Genomic DNA, 18,464 nt, shown 5'->3' with positions numbered 1-18,464 from the left:
CAGTCACTATGTGATTATGTGACCTCTGAATTGTAACCATTTGTATCTTTGCTGTGTGGTTTTAACACAATTCACAGTTCCATAGGCTTTTAAAAATTTATTTATTTATTCATTTGGCTGTGTGTGGGATCTTTCATTGCAGCAGAGGGACGCTCTAGTTGCAGCATGTGGGCTTAGTTTCTCCTTGATAAGTGGGATCTTAGTTCTCCAACCAGGGATCAGACCCATGTCTCCTGCACTGCAAGGCAGATTCCTAATCACTGGACCAACAGGGAAGTCCTAGTTTCATAGGCTTTGACATTAGACACCACTAGTCTTGTACAACTCATGTATTATTAATTTTTCTCATTTAAATGGACTTTATTTTTTAGAGAAGTTTTAGGTTTATGGCAATATTGAGCAGAAAGCACAAAGTTCTCATATACTCCCTGTCCCACTGGTTTCTCCACTGATTGCTGATAACATCCTGAACAGTAGTATACTTTTCACAATTGATGGATCCACACTGATACATCAATATCACTCGAAGTCCATAGTTTATACTAGGGTGTGCAGTTGGTGTTATACATTCTGTGGATTTTAACCAGTGTATAATGATATGTGCCACATATAGTATCAAACAGAACAGTTTCACTGTCCTAAAAGTCCTGTGTGCTCTGCCTATTCATTCTTACCTCCTCTTCTTCAGCAACTACTAATCATTTTACTGTTTCCTGAGTTTTGCCTTCTCTGGAATGTCATATAGTTAGAATCATATAGTATGTATGTATCATATATTATGTATGGCTTCTTCTACTTAGGAATGTACCTTTAAGTTTCCTTCGTGTCTCTCATGACTTGATATCTCATTTCTGTTTTAGCACTGAATAATATTTCATTATCTGGATGTACCACAGTTTATTTATCCATTCACCTATTGAAGGACATCTTGGTTGCTGCCAAGTTTTGGTAATCATGAATAAAGCTTCTATAGACACCCATGTGCAGATTTTTGTGTAAACATAAGTTTTCAACTCATTTGGACAAATACCAAGAAGAACAATTTTTGAATCTTATGATAAGAGCATGTTTAGTTTTGTAAGAAATTGTCAAACTGTCTTCCAAAGTGGCTATACCACTTTGCATTCCCATCACCAATGGATGAAAGTTCCTATTGCTCCACATACTCATCAGCACTTGGTGTTATCAGTATTTTAGACTTTTGGCATTCCAACAGGTATGTAGTGGTATCTCATTGTTGATTTGATTTGCATTACCCTAATGTCAAAAGCAGAGATATTACTTTGCCAATAAAGGTCCGTCTAGTCAAGGCTATGGTTTTTCCAGTGGTCATGTATGGATGTGACAGTTGGACTGTGAAGAAAGCTGAGCACTGAAGAATTGATGGTTTTGAACTGTGGTGCTGGAGAAGACTCTTGCGAGTCCCTTGGAGTGCAAGGAGATCCAACCAGTCCATCCTAAAGGAGACCAGTCCTGGGTGTTCATCGGAAGGACTGATGCTGAGGCTGAAACTCCAATACTTTGGCCACTTCATGCAAAGAGTTGACTCATTGGAAAGACTCTGATGCTGGGAGGAATAGAAGGCAGGAGGAGAGGGGGATGACAGTGGATGAGATGGCTGGATCTCATCACTGACTTGATGGACATGAGTTTGGTGTGAACTCCGGGAGTTGGTGATGGACAGGGAGGCCTGGCATGCTGCGATTCATGCGGTCACAAAGAGTCCGACAGCACTGAGTGACTGAACTGAACTGAACTGAACTGAATGTCATATGAGGGCTTCCTTGGTGGCTTAGACAGTAAAGAATCTGCCTGCAGTGCAGAAGACTTGGGTTCAATCCCTGGGCCAGGAAGATCCTCTGGAGAAGGGAATGGCAAACCACTCAAGTATCTTGCCTGGGAAATCCCATGGACAGAAAAGCCTAGTGAGCACAGTCCATGGGTTGTGAAAAGTTAGACTCGACTGAGTGACTAGGACAATGACATATGATGTTGGAACATCTTTTCATATGATTATTTGCTAGCAGCTATCTTTGGCAAGGGCTTCCCAGGTGGCTCTAGTGGTAAAGAACTTGCCTGCCAATGCAGGAGATGTAGTAGACATTGGTTCGATCCCTGGGTCAGGAAGATCCCCTGGAGGCGGACATGGCAACCCACTCCAGTATTCTTGCCTGGCGAATCCCATGGCCAGAGGAATCTGGTGGGATATAGTCCATAGGATTGCACAGAGTGGGACACGACTGAAGCGACTTAGCACACGCACACACATATCTTTGGCAAAGTGTTAAGGTCCTTTGCTCATTTAAAAAATAGTTTATTTAAACTTTAAAGTTTATTTTATTTTATTAACTATTTTAAGGAATAATTTGTTATTATAATGTATTGTTGAATTTTAAGATTTCTTTGTGTATTTTGGATAACAGTTCTTTATTAGGTATATCTTTTGCAAGTATTTTCTCCTAGGCAGTGGCTTTTCCTCTCATTCTTTTGATGTTATCTTTCACTGAATTTTCTTTTTTTCTACCTATAGCACTTTTGTCATCAAATGTGTGGGTTTTCCACACCAAACAATTCCCTGCAGACAGCAGCTGACTGTCACACAGTTTCATTTCATTCTGGCATTAACTATCCAGAGCTAGTGCAGACTCTATAGATTAAGGGCTCCATCCCAGAAGACTGCCCCCACCTTCAAACTCCAATCACAAGTCCAGGTCACCTGTACTTCTGGTCAAGCGGCTATAGAGTTGGAGGGGTCCCTCCTGAAGTTTGGTAATTTTCTAGAACAGCTCACAGAACCTAGGAAGTGTTTTACTTTTCATTATCCATTTATCATAAGGAATACAACTCAGGAACACCACCCTCCCTGCCCTTCAGTGTGTTCACTGGCTGAGAAGGTCTCCAAACCCTGTAGCTTAGGGTTTTTATGGAGGTTCCATTTTATGTGCACAGTTGATTACATCACTGGCCATTGATGATCAACTCAATCTCCAGCCCTTCTTTCCTCCCCAGAAGGGAGGGGGTGGGGCTAAAAATTTCAAACCTCTAATCACACAGTTTGGGCTTTCCTGCTGGCTTGGTGGTAAAGAACTCGCCTGCCAATGCAGGAGATGTTGGTTTGATCCTGGAGAAGGAAATGGCAACCCACTCTAGTATACTTGCCTGAGAAATTCCATGGATAGAGGTGCCTGGTGGGCTCCGGTCCATGGGGTTGTAAAGAGTTAGACACAACTTAGCATCTGGACAATGATGTTAAATATGTTCTTTAAAGAAAAGTAATTTAATTCTATTAAGGTTTTATTAGTGCTTTGTCTGTTTTGGTTAGTTTTTTGGGGAAATGGACCCTAGGAAAAGCATAGCGCTTGGGTGGCAGAGAATGCCTAGTCCTGCCCAGAGTGAGAGGGGCACCTGACTGACCTCTTTATAGCACACAGGAAAAAATTGTAGTTGAAATCGAAGATAGTCAGCAGAGGCTGAAATTTCCAGAATGTTTGGGAAAGAGTGATTTTTTTTCCCCCAAAGTACAAAAACCTTAGCAAGAGTTCAGATGAACTCTGTGTCCCTCTTCACCACTCTGGTAATGGGCAGCCCAGGGTGAACTCTTCTGGGCAAATGCAGTGTCTTGAGAGAATATACTCAGTTCGATGTACACACAGATCTGAAATCAGCCTCTGCTCCTGAACTGATGGGTGTGTCCCATGAGTGAGATTGGGGTTTTGCTGCTGAAACCTTCACCTAGATATGGTTGAGCCATCCATTTCTAGGAAAGTTGGATATCTTTTATTTGGAATTCTACAACCTTCCTAAAAAGGAGTAGATATTTGATGAATCACTCTAAATTTTCCTTTTCTCCTGAAGCTCCTCCTTATTACTAGCAATAAGACCAGGGGGTTGGGTGGGGGAGGGAGTGAGGGAGAGAGAACACGAAAGAGAACACTCACTTATCAAGAGGTTTGGACCATGGCCGATTTGAAATATTACTAACCTTGCATTTTCAAATTTGATGCACAACAACCAAGATGCTAATACTTTCCTTAGTTTAGAAAAAAAAAAAAAATCCTTTCACCCATCTCTTCTAGCCGAAGATTAGGAAAGAGGCTTTAAGAAGATTTAAAAAAAAAAAAAAAACCCAACTTCTGAGCAGCGGAAAAAATGGTTTGTGATTCAGGGGCTTCGGGCAATTCATCATGGAAATTGGGTTTCTTAGCAGACATCGTGTGAATCCTTTCGTCCCTGTCAACTTTTTAATACATTACATTGAGAATGTAAATCGTGTCGGTGAGGGGGAGTGGAGGAAAAAAGGGAGCGAGAGAAAAGAGAAAGCTTCCTCATTTTGGATTTAGAAGGAAGGAAGCATGAGGCCTGTAATTCATATTAACTAAATAATAAAAAAATCTGTATAAATATATAGATATGCAGGTCTATCTGGGGAGGGAGTGAGGAGAAGTGAGTGAGACAGAGTAAAATTGAAATCGTTTTATCCTTTTGAAGGGCCTTTAATGGGTGCTCCTTGTAATTTATTTTTATTCCCTTTAGTTTTTATTCCTCTAGGTTTGTTTCTTTAGTTTTGTGAATCAACTTATTTGCATCACTCATACAAAAGCAGAGGACAGAGGCATGAGGTCAGGATTTCCACAACTGAGGGAAACAGAAAAAGGGAACAGAATTTAATACCTTATTAATAGGGAATATTGCTGAGACATCTGGGGCTTCGGCCCTGTCTGACCACAGGACTGGGCAGAGCCCTTGACTGGCCTCTTTACTACCCTCATAGCCCAACTTCATTCCTTGTTCTGAAGATGTTTTGTTCCCTCTAACTAAGTGGTTCACGTCTACTCGGGGCTGTTGGGGATAAGATTAGTAGGTGATTGCTTGCTGGCTCTATAGACTGTTCTCCTTATCCTTCCCTCAACATTATTTGCTGTCATTTTGCCTCCTCTATGGGTTTATCATCAAAATTCATTGTGTTGTTGTTCAGTTGCTAAGATGCGTCTGACTCTTTGCAACCCCATGGATTGCAGCACTCCAGGCTTCCCTGTCCTCCACTATCTCCTGGAGTTTTCTCAAACTCACATCCATTGAGTTGGTGATGCTATTGAACCATCTCATCGTATGTTACCCCTTCTCCTCATTGGAGAGGTCCTTCTTTGTTCTTCTTTCTAGCTTTCTTGGGTGATGGCGTGTCTCTCTGATCCTCTCGAGACTGAAGAAGCTTCAGTCCAGTGATTTTCCTCTATGGATGCGGGGGTGTGGTTCAGCAACACTGGGCACCGCCTGAAAGAGGACGGGATGGGTCTTCCAGGGCCATTTTCCTGTTGATGTTTCTGACAAGGGGAAAGATAAGAGGGAGAAGTTTGATTCCATTGCTTCTTTATTCTGATGCTCCCAGCATCCAGTTCAGACTCATATACACAGACAACTATGCTTTGCTTAGCCAGCAGCCTAGTCACCTCTTGAATGGAGCTGGGGACTGGCTTCCTATTGATTTTGTTCTATACAATCAGGTAGGAAGATGGGGCAGGGGGCTGGGAATCTCACTTTTGCCTTCAGTTCAGTTCAGTTCAGTCGCTCAGTCGTGTCCGACTCTTTGCGACCCCATGAATCGCAGAACGCCAGGCCTCCCTGTCCATCACCAACTCCCGGAGTTCACCCAGACCCATGTCCATCGAGTCAGTTATGCCATCCAGCCATCTCATCCTCTGTCGTCCCCTTCTCATCCTGCCCCAAATCCCTCCCAGCATCAGAGTCTTTTCCAATGAGTCAACTCTTCGCATGAGGTGGCCAAAGTACTGGAGTTTCAGCGTTAGCTTCATTCCTTCCAAAGAAATCCCAGGGCTGGTCTCCTTCAGAATGGACTGGTTGGATCTCCTTGCAGTCCAAGGGACTCTCAAGAGTCTTCTCCAACACCACAGTTCAAACGCATCAATTCTTCGGCGCTCAGCCTTCTTCACAGTCCAACTCTCACATCCATACATGACTACAGGAAAAACCATAGCCTTGACTAGGCCTCACATATTTTGAGCTAATACTCTTTTCTTCTTGACACTGAGGAAAAAGAAAAAAAAAAATCTTCGTAAGAACTGATATGACTCCTATGGGGCAACTGATCAGTAAATTGTGAAAAAGAAGGAGAGATACCGCCTGCATTGTGATGTTCAGGGATCATAATGGAATTAAATGGAGACTTTTAATCATTCTTAGGTATATGGAAAATGGGCTTATGTTTGAATTCACTTTTAAAAAATTAATTTAAATTGTATATTTATCAATGTAATGTATTTAGACATGACCAAATTAAGAAAAACAGAAGCCTCCTATACATTGCCCAGTCCCTGCACATTCTTTCTTTTTGCAAGATTTTTTTTTTTTTTGATGTGGACCATTTTTAAAGTCTTTATTGAATTTGTTGCAATATTGCTTCCAATTTATGTTTTGGTTTTTTGGTTACAAGGCATCTTATTCCTGGATTAGGGATTGAAACTGCAACCCCTGCTTTGGAAGGTGACATCCTAACAACTGGACCACCCACTCTTGAAGATATTTTTTCTGATATTTTCCTCCATAAACCTAAATGCTGTGATTATTGTCTTCTTTTTCCATTGCAGAGATCTAATCACTCCTGTGCTGGTACTTGAAGACTCAGACCTATTGTTCCCTACATCACCACCCCTCATTCTTCCAGAATAGTTCTAACAGTCAGTGTTTATTATGATAAATATGCAGATATAGCTTACCACTGAGCAAAGCAGGGCACTATTGCTCTCAGCTCTTCAGTCCTCTTTTGAGTCCCACCAGTTCTCACTGCTGACAAGGCTGCTGAGGGAGATGGTTCTGGAATTTCCTTTCCCCTTACTTTTGGGCTGGCTCTGCTCTTCTCTGGATTTCCATGTCTTCCTTTTTGGGTTTATATTTTTTGGTTTACACCTGCAACTAGACAAAATACATTCTCTAATAGAGAGAGTATGTAAATGAAAAACATTTGAGCTCTGTGTCTGGTATTTTTATTTTACCATATGATTCATTGGTGTTATTTATAGACCCTAGGCTGAAAACCATTTCCTCTAAGACTTTTTAAAGCACTGTCCTCTCTTATCTAGCATCCAGCTTTGTTATTGGGGAGGGGGATGCCTTTTGGATCTTTATTCCTTTGAATGTACTATGCCTTGTTTTTAGGATGTCCTATTTAACCCAATATTCTAAAACATTATGATGAGGTGTACTTTTTAAAGTCCTCATTATGCTGGGTACTCAGTAGACTTTAAATCTGGAAACTAAAGTCCATCAGTTCTTATATATTGTCTCTGAGAATATCTTCTAGTCTTTTTACTTTGTTCTGGTGGATACCCTGGTTTTCTCAATAGTTTCTCTCATATTTTAAGTTTTTAATCTACTTTCTTGGAGACTTTCTTGATTTTATATTTATTCCTTTCGCTGATTTTAAAATTTTTGGTTGTCGTTTTTTTTCTATTTCCTTTCCCCACTCCCCCAAATCCCAAACATCTTGCTAATTCTTTGTCCCTTTATACCTTTTCTATCTCTGAGATTACTCTTTTCAAGTTTTCTTTTAGGCCAATTCTTTTTTGTTTTGGTTCTTGAGGTTCTACCCACTCTTCTTTGTTTCCCCATCCTTGTTTTGGTGTCTCTGTTTTGGACTGGAGAAAATAACTAAGGCTGATTAGAAACCCTGTGTGGGTGGCAGCAAGGCTTCTTCAATGGTGGTTCTTTCTGGGATGTAGTAAATGGTGAGCCAGCCACATTGTAGGGGAGCCTCTAAACATCAATAATTGGATCTCCTCTTAGGAAGTTTTGTTAATTTCCTCTAGAGAATAATCTTCCTGTTTCTTGCCAAGACCCATGTATTCCTGGCTGCCTGCTCCTGAGAGTGAGGTAGAATCTGGTGGCCTCACAGATTAGTATATAGGCCTCTAATCTAATCCTTTGTGTTTGGCTTCATACCTAATCCCTGACCTCTGATCTGAAGCCTCTGCTTGATCTACTCCAGAGAATAAACATCCCGTCTCCTGTAGAGGTGAGAGATCTGCTTGATGCCCGGGTGCCTGGGATGGCTGGGGGGTGGGGTTAGGGTGGAGGGGGTGGGAACTTGGAAGATCCAACTGTTCTTTATATAGATTTTCACAAGTTCATGGTACACCTCACCCTGGCTTCCAGAGTACTTAGTGCTTTGGGGGCCAGGTCTCTTCCTCTGATGGCAGGACCAAGTGGTTTGCTTTCCATCTGTGTAGCTCCTCTGTAGGCACAAGGATTTTACTTACTTTGTTCCTTTGGGGCAGTCACCACCCATTGGTCTCTTTCTGGGTTCCAAATCCTGCGGAAACGAATCCTCCACTCTCTCCTATTTTGCCATCCTTCTGGTCTTGCTGGTTATTGCTTTTTGATTCCTTTAATTTAGAGAGTGAGGGGTGTAGGGGAGATGGATGTGTGTGGTTGGCTCACCATGTTGGACCAGAGGAGAACCAGCTCATTCTTGCCTAAATCTCTGCTCAGTTTGTTTCTGACAAGGCTGGTGAGTGAGGACACTGGGAACCACAGTGACATGGGCCTCAGTTTCAGGGACTTTCCCAATGCTCTGAGCCCTGGGAACATCTGGGAGCAGAGCCTGGGAGCAAGCGAGACACCTGGTGAGCCAGCATCTTCTACTTATGGACCTCAGTGCTCAGTCCAAGGCCAAGACCACATGGCAGAATATTTGTAGATGAACTGAAGAGCTTGGCAGAGATAAGCAATCTCAGGACTTGTCTTTCTTTTCATCAATAGGGTTTCTCTATCCAGGGTCTGCTCAGAGCTGTGATCAAAAACAAACAACAGCAACAAACCCTATCATTGGAGACCTTTGTATTCTCTACAGATTGTTCAAGGCTTTGCACGAAAAGCTTAAAAACTATCTCAGGAAGCTCTCAGGCTAAAACCTTCCACCCCCACCCAACCCCCCTCCTCTACCACCTCAACTGGGAAAGTAAACAGGGGAGGGAAAGAGCAAAACAAGGGAAGAAGGGACTGTGGCAGTTCCCAGCAGCCATCATCCAGAGTAGCATCTTGATTTCATAAGCACCATTTTAGCATAAATTATCTCATTTTTAGCTTGTCAATTTGGATAATCTTGGCCCCAGAATGGATTCAGGGGGTCTTAAATGATCTGGTTTGGCTCTTCACAGAGTCTGAATTTGCAGATAATTGCCAGAGCTCTTTTGGCTGGGTAAACTTGTTATCAATTGCCTTTTTAAAAGTCAGCACTAAAATAATCATTCCCGTGAGCAAAACCCATTACAAACCTTCACTTTGAGAGCATAAACACATTTCCGTGCTGGGGAACAAATGTGTGAGATTTCATCACTGCTACATCTGGGAAGGCTTGTGAGAGCTCGAAGATACATTAAGAAAGTCCCTGGGTGGCTAAGCCTCAGGCCTAAGCTGGGGATCAGATACCTTCAGGGGGCCCTGGCTGCAGTCTCTGGGCACCTCTCATGTGCATCCCCTGCTGGGCAGAGATGCTGTGGCCTCCTGTGTCAGCATCACCTTACGGACATCACTGTCTCATCTGTCACAGCACCGCCCCAAGTCAATTCCTTCCTTATGGCCAGTTGGCCTCATATTCTTTGTCGTAAGAACACCTCCTCATTTATAAAAGAACAAACTTCAGGGTCAGTCTGAAAGAGCAACCCATGGGATGATGGAAAGTAGTGGCTAAACAGGCTGAAGTCTGGATTCTGGCCTCCTCTCAGTGACTTTGGGCAACTCAGCTGAGTGAGGCCTGAGTTTCCCCATCTACCTAGGGTTTTAATATTTGTTCCAGTGTTTCTCAGCGTTGTTGTAAAAATTAAGCTTTAAAGCTGTAAAAGTTGCTTTATAAATAGAAAAATATAATGTTAATACATTTTTATGTAAAAGGACACTATATTAATTTTCCTTTTCATGGGACAATCACAGGAGTGTCCATTCTGGTTTTCTCATTTCTAATTTTTATATTGTTAAACACATAATATTGATTGATATAAATATAATTTATTTATTATTGTTTCAAGGCAGGCATGGGCCTAATCCTGAACCAAAATTTTATTTCTTGAGTCTTAAGGCTACCTAGAATATGTGTAGTACACATATCAATAGCTTTTGTAGTCAGCTTAAAATTTCTGATGCTCAAGTTTATACCCTTTTTCTTGGTTTTGGCCTGAGTACATGTGGGTGATGAGTGGTTTCTTATACTGTGGGGTAATTTGATTTAGAGAATGTAAAAGCAGCCCATGCTGTGTGTCTTCATGATCTGCTCTGAGGGGAGACTGTTTGCTGGGCTCTTGGTATTTGTTTACCATTTAGCAGAAGCTGGGATTGATCCCACAGCAACCCCCAACCCCTACCCCATTTCCAGCAGTTGTCCCAGATCCCTCTTCTCTCATAACTGTTATCCCCCCCAAATACTCTCAGAAGATAACTCCACCTCCTTCCCCCACAAGAGGGAAGTCCCTCAACTCCTGCATGTCTGTAAAGGCCCTGGAAAGGAGCAGTGAGGAGGCAGAGTGGCTGGAATGGTGCTGAGAAGAAAGGTCAAAAGGCCGGGGCCTCGTTGCTCCCAGGCAGCTTCTATGGCAGAAGCTCAAGGTGATGGGAACTCTCTCGAGGCTTTGAGCAGAGAAGTGCTATTTTCTGGCTTACGTTTGATGATATCACACTGGCTGCTCTACTAAGAATGAAGATGCCAGAAGAGATCAAAGGCAAAAACAGCAGATCCATTTGGAGGCCAGCACAGTAATCCAGGTGAGAGAGGATGGTGGCTATCTCTAGTCCCATCTGTATACCCAGTAGTCTGCTGCATGTACTCACTTGAATGTCCCATTGATAATGCGAAATCACTCAATCCCGAGTAAGACTGTCTCCCATCTGCCCCATGTTATGTCCCTTGTCTCCGTGGGGGAAGCTCTGTCTTCTGGGCTTTTTCAGCCCAAATGCCTCCTTGGTTCCTCCCCGTCCCTCACCTCCAGTTAGCAGGATGAGCCTATGGATTCCACTTCCTGGGTATTGTTCCATTCTGTGCCTTCTTCCTATTCCGTGCCCACTGCCTTGAGTCTTTTCACAGGACAATTGCAGGAGTCTCCTTTCTGGTTTTCTCACTTCCAATGTCAGACTCCATTCAGCTGTACTCCATCTTTGAGGCTCTCACCTGAGACATCTGTGTCCACTGCCTTGGATCTTTTCACAAGACAATTGCAAGAGTTTCCTTTCTGGTTTTCTCACTTCCAATGTCAGACTCCCTTCAGCTCCACTCCATCCTCCAGACTCTCACCTGAGAGATCTTTCTGTGGCCTGAAAGTAGCTGATCTCCCCTGGATCACTGTTGATCAAGCCCTGCCTCTGCCATGAAACTTGACATGTTGTCATATTCACTCCCCAAACTCAACCTTACTCTGAAAGCCTTGAGAAACAATGGAACATTTACAGAAGGTTTCACAGGGAGTGGAGGTGATGGTCACATCAACCTAGCTGAGCAAATCGTCCTAATAATCACATGTGAACACCTCTTGCTACTCATTTCAGGCTACGTCAAACCCCTCCAAACTGGCAGCAAACAACAGCAAACTTAGAAACCAGGGCTCCAGAGCTGTTCGTTTTCCCCCTCCTCGGCACCTCCCACCCCTCAATCTGAAGGGGGTCAGGTTTCTGTGCATAGCAAATCTAATCAGGTTTAAAAAAAGATGAAACAAAATGCTCTGATGGTTTTCTTCCACTCCCTGATTAGGATCAGATTTAGCCTGGCCCAGGAGTTCCTGTCTACCCTTTCCTCTTGCTCCCTACACACCAGAAGTACTGAGTGAAGGAAATGAACTCCAGGAACAAGCCAAGTTCTCCCTGCTAGATCTTGATGTGCTGCTGGTGTTTTCCCAGAATTCTTCTTCTGTCTGCTTGTTCTTCCAAATACCGCTCAGTTGTCCCATTATCTGGGATGTTTTCTCTTACCCCCAGCTGAGTTAGGGTCTCAAACCTGTGTAATCGTGGGTTGTTCTAGCTCATCCCTGAGCTCTGTGAGAACAGGAATAGTGTCACCCCCCGGGTCCCCTGTGCCTGGCATAGGACAGGCCACAGGTCTCCACTGGTATAGAGATCCAGAGAGTAGATGATTGCTCTAACACTGGACACATTCAAACAAAGAGCTTGTTCTAAAAGGCTAAAATGGTCTTGGATTAAAAAAAAAAAGCCATCCATGTCATTGTAAAAAGTGAGCATGGTTTGCCCCTTGGCACCTAGTGAGACAGAATGATGAGCAGAACTGGGAAGCTGAAAGTGACTGATTTGTGATGTTGCACCTGCTGACCTCAGCAAGGATGGAATGGTGTAGACTGAGGCAACCAGTCTCAGCAATGCCATAAAAGGCTGCCTGGTAACGTGTGAGCTGTGATGGCTTGGGGTCATTTGTTTGGGCAGGAGAAAGTGGTTTTAAAACATTGACTTGTGATTGTGAAATTATATGTATTGTGTCATTTGTTTGTCATTTCTTACTCTATATAATAGAAAGTAAAACCAAGAGACAGCATCCAGAAACTATTGGGACTGAATTAACTTTTCTGTCCTCCTACTTTGGTCTTTGGCAGAAAGTGAAGAGGAACTAAAAAGCCTCTTGACAAAAGTGAAAGAGGAGAGTGAAAAAGTTGGCTTAAAGCTCAACATTCAGAAAACGAAGATCATGGCATCTGGTCCCATCACTTCATGGCAAATAAATGGGGAAACAGTGGAAACAGTGTCAGACTTTATTTTTTTTTTGGGCTCAAAAATCACTGCAGATGGTGACTGCAGCCATGAAATCAAAAGACACTTACTCCTTGGAAGGAAAGTTATGACCAACCTAGATAGCATATTCAAAAGCAGAGACATTACTTTGCCAACAAAGGTCCGTCTAGTCGAGGCTATGGTTTTTCCAGTGGTCATGTATGGATGTGAGAGTTGGACTGTGAAGAAGGCTGAGCACCGAAGAATTGATGCTTTTGAACTGTGGTGTTGGAGAAGACTCTTGAGAGTCCCTTGGACTGCAAGGAGATCCAACCAGTTCATTCTAAAGGAGATCAGTCTTGGGTGTTCTTTGGAAGGAATGATGCTAAAGCTAAAACTCCAGTACTTTGGCCACCTCATGTGAAGAGTTGACTCATTGGAAAAGACTCTGATGCTGGGAGGGATTGGGGGCAGGAGGAGAAGGGGATGACAGAGGATGAGATGGCTGGATGGCATCACCGACTCGATGGACGTGAGTTTGAGTGAACTCCGGGAGTTGGTGATGGACAGGGAGGCCTGGCGTGCTGTGATTCATGGGGTCACAAAGAGTTGGACATGACTGAGTGACTGAACTGAACTGAACTGAAACTCTGGAAATACTGTTGATCAAGAACAGATTAGGTCTGAGACATTTTTGAGTTAAGTCCCTCCCATATGTTGCAAATGTGGGAAATGATGAAAACTCAACAAATGAACCATTGTTGGTTCCACTCAAGACCTTTGGATTCTTGGAAATACGTGGTGCACCACAGTTTTTTGTTGTTGTTTGTTTAACACATTTTATTTATAATTTTTTTTTACTGACATTGTTGATTTACAATGTTGTATTGGTTTCTGATGTACAGAAAAGTGATTCAGTAACTTATATGTTTATGTTCTTTTTTGTATTCTTTTCCATTATAGTTTATCATAGGATATTGAATGTAGTTACCTGTTCTGTACAGTAATTATCCATTCTATGTGTAATAGTTTGCATTTGCTAACCTCAAACTCCCAACCTATCCCTCCTGTACCCCCACTGTAGATCTTATAGCCTTTTTGCAGATTTCTTATCTCCCGAAATTATGCATGCTTTAGTTTCCTCCTTACATCTTCCTTATATACATATCCTCATTTAGGACTGGTCACATAATTTGTGGGGCTCTGTATAAGTGAAAATGTGAAGCCCCTTGTTTAAAAATATTAAGAATGTTAAGATGTCCACAATGGAGCAGCAAACCAAGAATTATGGCCTTCCAAGTCCAGGCTCCTGTATGACTCCACGTACTGTATGGCTACAAAGTCAGTCTCTGTCATTTCACACATTTACTGAAAGAATGCTATTTGCGAGACTCTGGGCTCAGCACTAGAGAAAGAGCTGGAATTAGACATGGGCGTGCTCTCTAACAATGTTTATAACAATAAATATAGTGATGATAATGGCAATTAGGACAAAACTAGCAAACGTTTATTGAGCACTTAGATATCAGGTACTGTGCTAAGTGCTTTATATGAATCACTTCCATTATGCTTTGTACTTTTTGCAGATGTGGAAACTGGCTCAGAGAAGCTAAATGAATGTTCAGTGTTAGCAACTTGGTGGTGGAGTTGGATCTTAGAACCAGGTTTGTCTCTTTTTTAAGTTTTTGTCCTTTTTTCCCACCTCCCACCTTTGCCCAAATTATTACCCTCACTCTGGCTATCTAGGTTTCCCTGGAGGATTCTGAATACTTTCCTTCAAGGCTGCTTGCCCCTTCCCAGCCTCTTGAGCCTACTTTGTCTGAGCCCTTGGTTTCCTTTTCTCCCTTGGGTCCTGCTACAAAGCACATCTGTCCTGATCAGTTTATGTACTATAATCTTAACACCCCACCTCCCCCGCCCCTCTCCTCAATGTGTCCCATGCTTTGCCTTTTTCCAGATCCTGGATGCCCTGTAAATGGTGGCTTCACTGGTTGAGTCTGCTGTCTCACCCAGCTATACCAGTGAATGGTAATTCACTTCCTCCAGGGTTCTCTTCCCAGAAAGAATGTGAAAGTATTAGTCACTCAGTCATGTCTGACTCTTTACAACCCCATAGACTATAGCCCACCAGGCTCCTCTGTCCATGGGATTCTCCAGACAAGAATAGTGAAGTGGGTAGCCATTCCCTTCTCCAGGGGATTTTCACAGTCCAGGTATTGAATCCAGGTCTCCCACATTGCACGCAGATTCTTTACCATCTGAACCACCAGGGAAGCCCATCCAAGTCACACCCAAACTTCTTCAAAACCTCTATGTCTGCCTTCAGTGGTGTTCCCAGATGTGTGCCTTTTAATCCCTGGGGGTTGCCCTTTGTTCTTCCTTGTGAACTCCAAGGATGTGTCCCCATGAAAAGGTCACTTGGCATCTATACCGCAAAATCCATATTTAAATATTGGGATAAAATATTCCATGGCAAGAGATACAGATTTTTTACAAAAGACTTCTGGAGCAGTTTATGTCAGAAACAGCTTAAAATGTGCAGGTTGCATGGGTGACAAAGGATGTAAATTTCAAATAATATCTAGCCAGCAGCTACTGCTGGAAACACCTAACAAGAGGGCAGATGTCTCTAGGAGAAAGCAACTTTCATTGAAGAATAGTATGAGTCAAGGGATTTTCACACTTAAGTGGCATGATTTTACTTCTTTCTCTGCTTCAGCCAAATTATAGAGAAGAAGAATGAGAGGGAACTAGAGAGGAGACACTTCTCCGTCTTTCTGATAGTTCAAACTCATGGCTGAGAAAGAAGTCTGGAATTTAGAGAAGTCACCGGCAGCTGCAGAGCCTGGCTCAGAGGGGGCTTTGATGTCCTATGTTCTGAATCCTTAGCCATGCTTCCCAGGCCTTGATGGGTCTCGATTCCATGATAAAATATGAAGTGAATTAGAAAGGGACTGTGACAATATCTCCTCTGCAGTGTGGCCGCACTACTGCTTCCTCAGGTGTGGTCACTTGCCTGGTAAACCTGAGAACCCTGAGCTGCTCATAATCTGCTGCTGCTAAGTCACTTCAGTCGTGTCCAACTCTGTGTGACCCCATAGACAGCAGCCCACCAGGCTCCCCTGTCCCTGGGATTCTCCAGGCAAGAACACTGGAGTGGGTTGCCATTTCTTGGTCTATTCCCAATAGGAAGTGTGTAAGAATCCTCAGGTTAGTTTAGAATGTCTCCTTATGATCTTGCTGGCTGTATATTGCTTCTGTCTGATCACCTGTGGTTCTGATCTGTGCCTATTCTGATCTCTGGGTCCTGCTTGTTCTTCAGTATCCATTGGACACATCTGGATGTCTGCCTGCTCTGACCTTCAGTCCTTCTTATCACAGTGCCAAGGGTCATTCTCTGCTGTAGTTAATGGCAAGGATGACCCAGAAATGCATCAGGAGACGTTGGAATTGATTTGTTAAATATCTTTAAAAAATTATAAAAAAATTATTTGGCTGTTCTGATCTTAGTTGTAGCATATGGGATCTTTTGTTGTGGCATGTGGGATCTAGCTCCCTGGTCAGGAATGGAAGCCGGGTCCCCTGCACTGGGAATGTGAAGTCTTAGCCACTGGACCACCAGGGAAGTCCCTTGTTAAATATCTTAATCAATGATTATACCATTAATCTGAGCGACATTTAGTTGTTTCATATGTATAATTACAGAGAAGGATGGAGAATTTGGAGTCCCATCTCCATCCCAGTGAGCCTACTGATCAAGGCACCCTACTGGCACTGTTAATAGGCCAAAGTCCAGCCTTTTCTACAATTGCTTATACAACAAATGTTTGGAGATGTGGTTGATATCATGGCTTCTGCTTCCTGTTCAAGCCACTTACTCCACATTTCCCCAGTCACTGCTCTCCTGGTTCTCAATAACTTTGATTTCTTCTCTTTTGTTTACTCACAGATCAGACTTCCTAAAATACCATCTCCCTGCCTGTCCCCGCCATTACTCCTCATCAACATCAGCTTTATGTAGAATTGCAGCCTAAGAGATGGAGCCAGGCTTTCCAGGGTGTGGTCAGGTCTTGTAAGTGTCCAAACCAGTCACATCTATTTCTAGAATAGCCCCCAAGAGCTTCAAGAAACCCTCAGGATTTCCCCAGGGCCTGCTGTTTGTCATTAGGCATCTGTGGGCTCCAAGTCTTTTTTAAAAAACAGAGTTAAATGCAGCCCAAGAGGTTGATCGACTTTCATGGTTGAGAGAGCAAAGCATGGGAAGACCAGAGGTTCTCTCCAAAGGAAGAGGTGCTCACACATCACAGTGAAGAGACTGTTGATTTCCCACTCAGGATTCTGCTGCTGACACTGGCCATCAGCAGGCAGCAGGAACCCTGTTTTTCTAGGCATTAATCACAAAGCATTGGGAATACCCTGAAGGTGCCAGCTTTCAGAGTTTTTTCATTAGAATGGAACCCTCTTGAGTCACCGCTCTGGTCGGGCCAGTTGTTTTTACCTTGTTGTTGTTCAGTAGCTAAGTTGTGTCGAACTCTTTGGGACCCCATGGACTGCAGCATGTCGGGGTTCCCTGTCCTTCACTATCTCCCGGAGTTTGCTCAAACTCATGTCCATAGAGTCGATGATGCCATCCAACGATCTCTGTCCCCTCCTTCTCCTGCCTTCAATCTTTCACAGCATCAGTCTTTTCCAGTGAGTTGGCTTTCACATCAGGTGGCCACTGCTTTGGTTGGGCCAGTTATCTTTATCTACCATAACCCATAAATCCCATAACTCCTGCCTTCCTGTCTTGGTTATTCAATCTCCTTTTGTGGTCTGCATGTCTGCTCCCTAACTCAGATAATTCAAATCTGACAGGCCTGGTTCAGGCTCTGCCTGGGAATATCTCCCAGACTAGCTTGGGCCACATTGCCTATTCCTGGCTCCACATTTCTACATCAGGTCAGTCTGTCCAATACAACCATTGTGCTGAGTGAGAGGGCATTGTGAAGCAAAGGAAAGGGCCATAAATTCCTAATGATTCTGCAATAAAAAACTTGGTGGCTTAAAACAACACAAATTGGGACTTCCCTGGTGATCTAGTGGTTGAGAATCTGCCTTCCAATGCAGGGGACCTGGGTTTGATCTCTGGTTGGGGAACTAATATCCCACTTGCCACAGGGCAACTAAGTTGGCATGCCACAACAACTCAGCCTGTGAGCTCTAGAGCCCATGCTCTGTAACAAAAGAAGTCTGCATACTACAACTAGAGAAAGCCCATCTGCCCACAATGACGAGCCTGGTGTTGCAATGAAGACCCAGTACAGCCAAAAAGCCCAACCAACCAACCAACCAAACAAAAAAACCCCAACCCTACAAATTTACTGAGTTCTGGATGGCTTAAAGCTCAACATTCAGAAAACTAAGATCATGGCATCCGGTCCCATCACTTCATGGCAAATAGATGGGGAAACAGTGGAAACAGTGTCAGACTTTATTTTTTTGGGCTCCAAAATCAGTGCAGATAGTGATTGCAGCCATGACATTAAAAGACGCTTACTCCTTGGAAGGAAAGTTATGACCAACCTAGATAGCATGTTCAAAAGCAGAGACATTACTTTGCCAACAAAGGTCCGTCTACTCTAAGCTATTGTTTTTCCAGTAGTCATGTATGGATGTGAGAGTTGGACTGTGAAGAAAGCTGAGTGCCGAAGAATTGATGCTTTTGAACTGTGGTGTTGGAGAAGACTCTTCAGAGTCCCTTGGACTGCAAG

The sequence above is a fragment of the Bos taurus genome, chromosome 1 (assembly GCF_002263795.3).
Source record: "Bos taurus isolate L1 Dominette 01449 registration number 42190680 breed Hereford chromosome 1, ARS-UCD2.0, whole genome shotgun sequence".
Lineage (NCBI taxonomy): Eukaryota > Metazoa > Chordata > Mammalia > Artiodactyla > Bovidae > Bos > Bos taurus.
The sequence above is the reverse complement of the archived record's forward strand: the minus strand, read 5'-3'. Positions refer to the sequence as shown.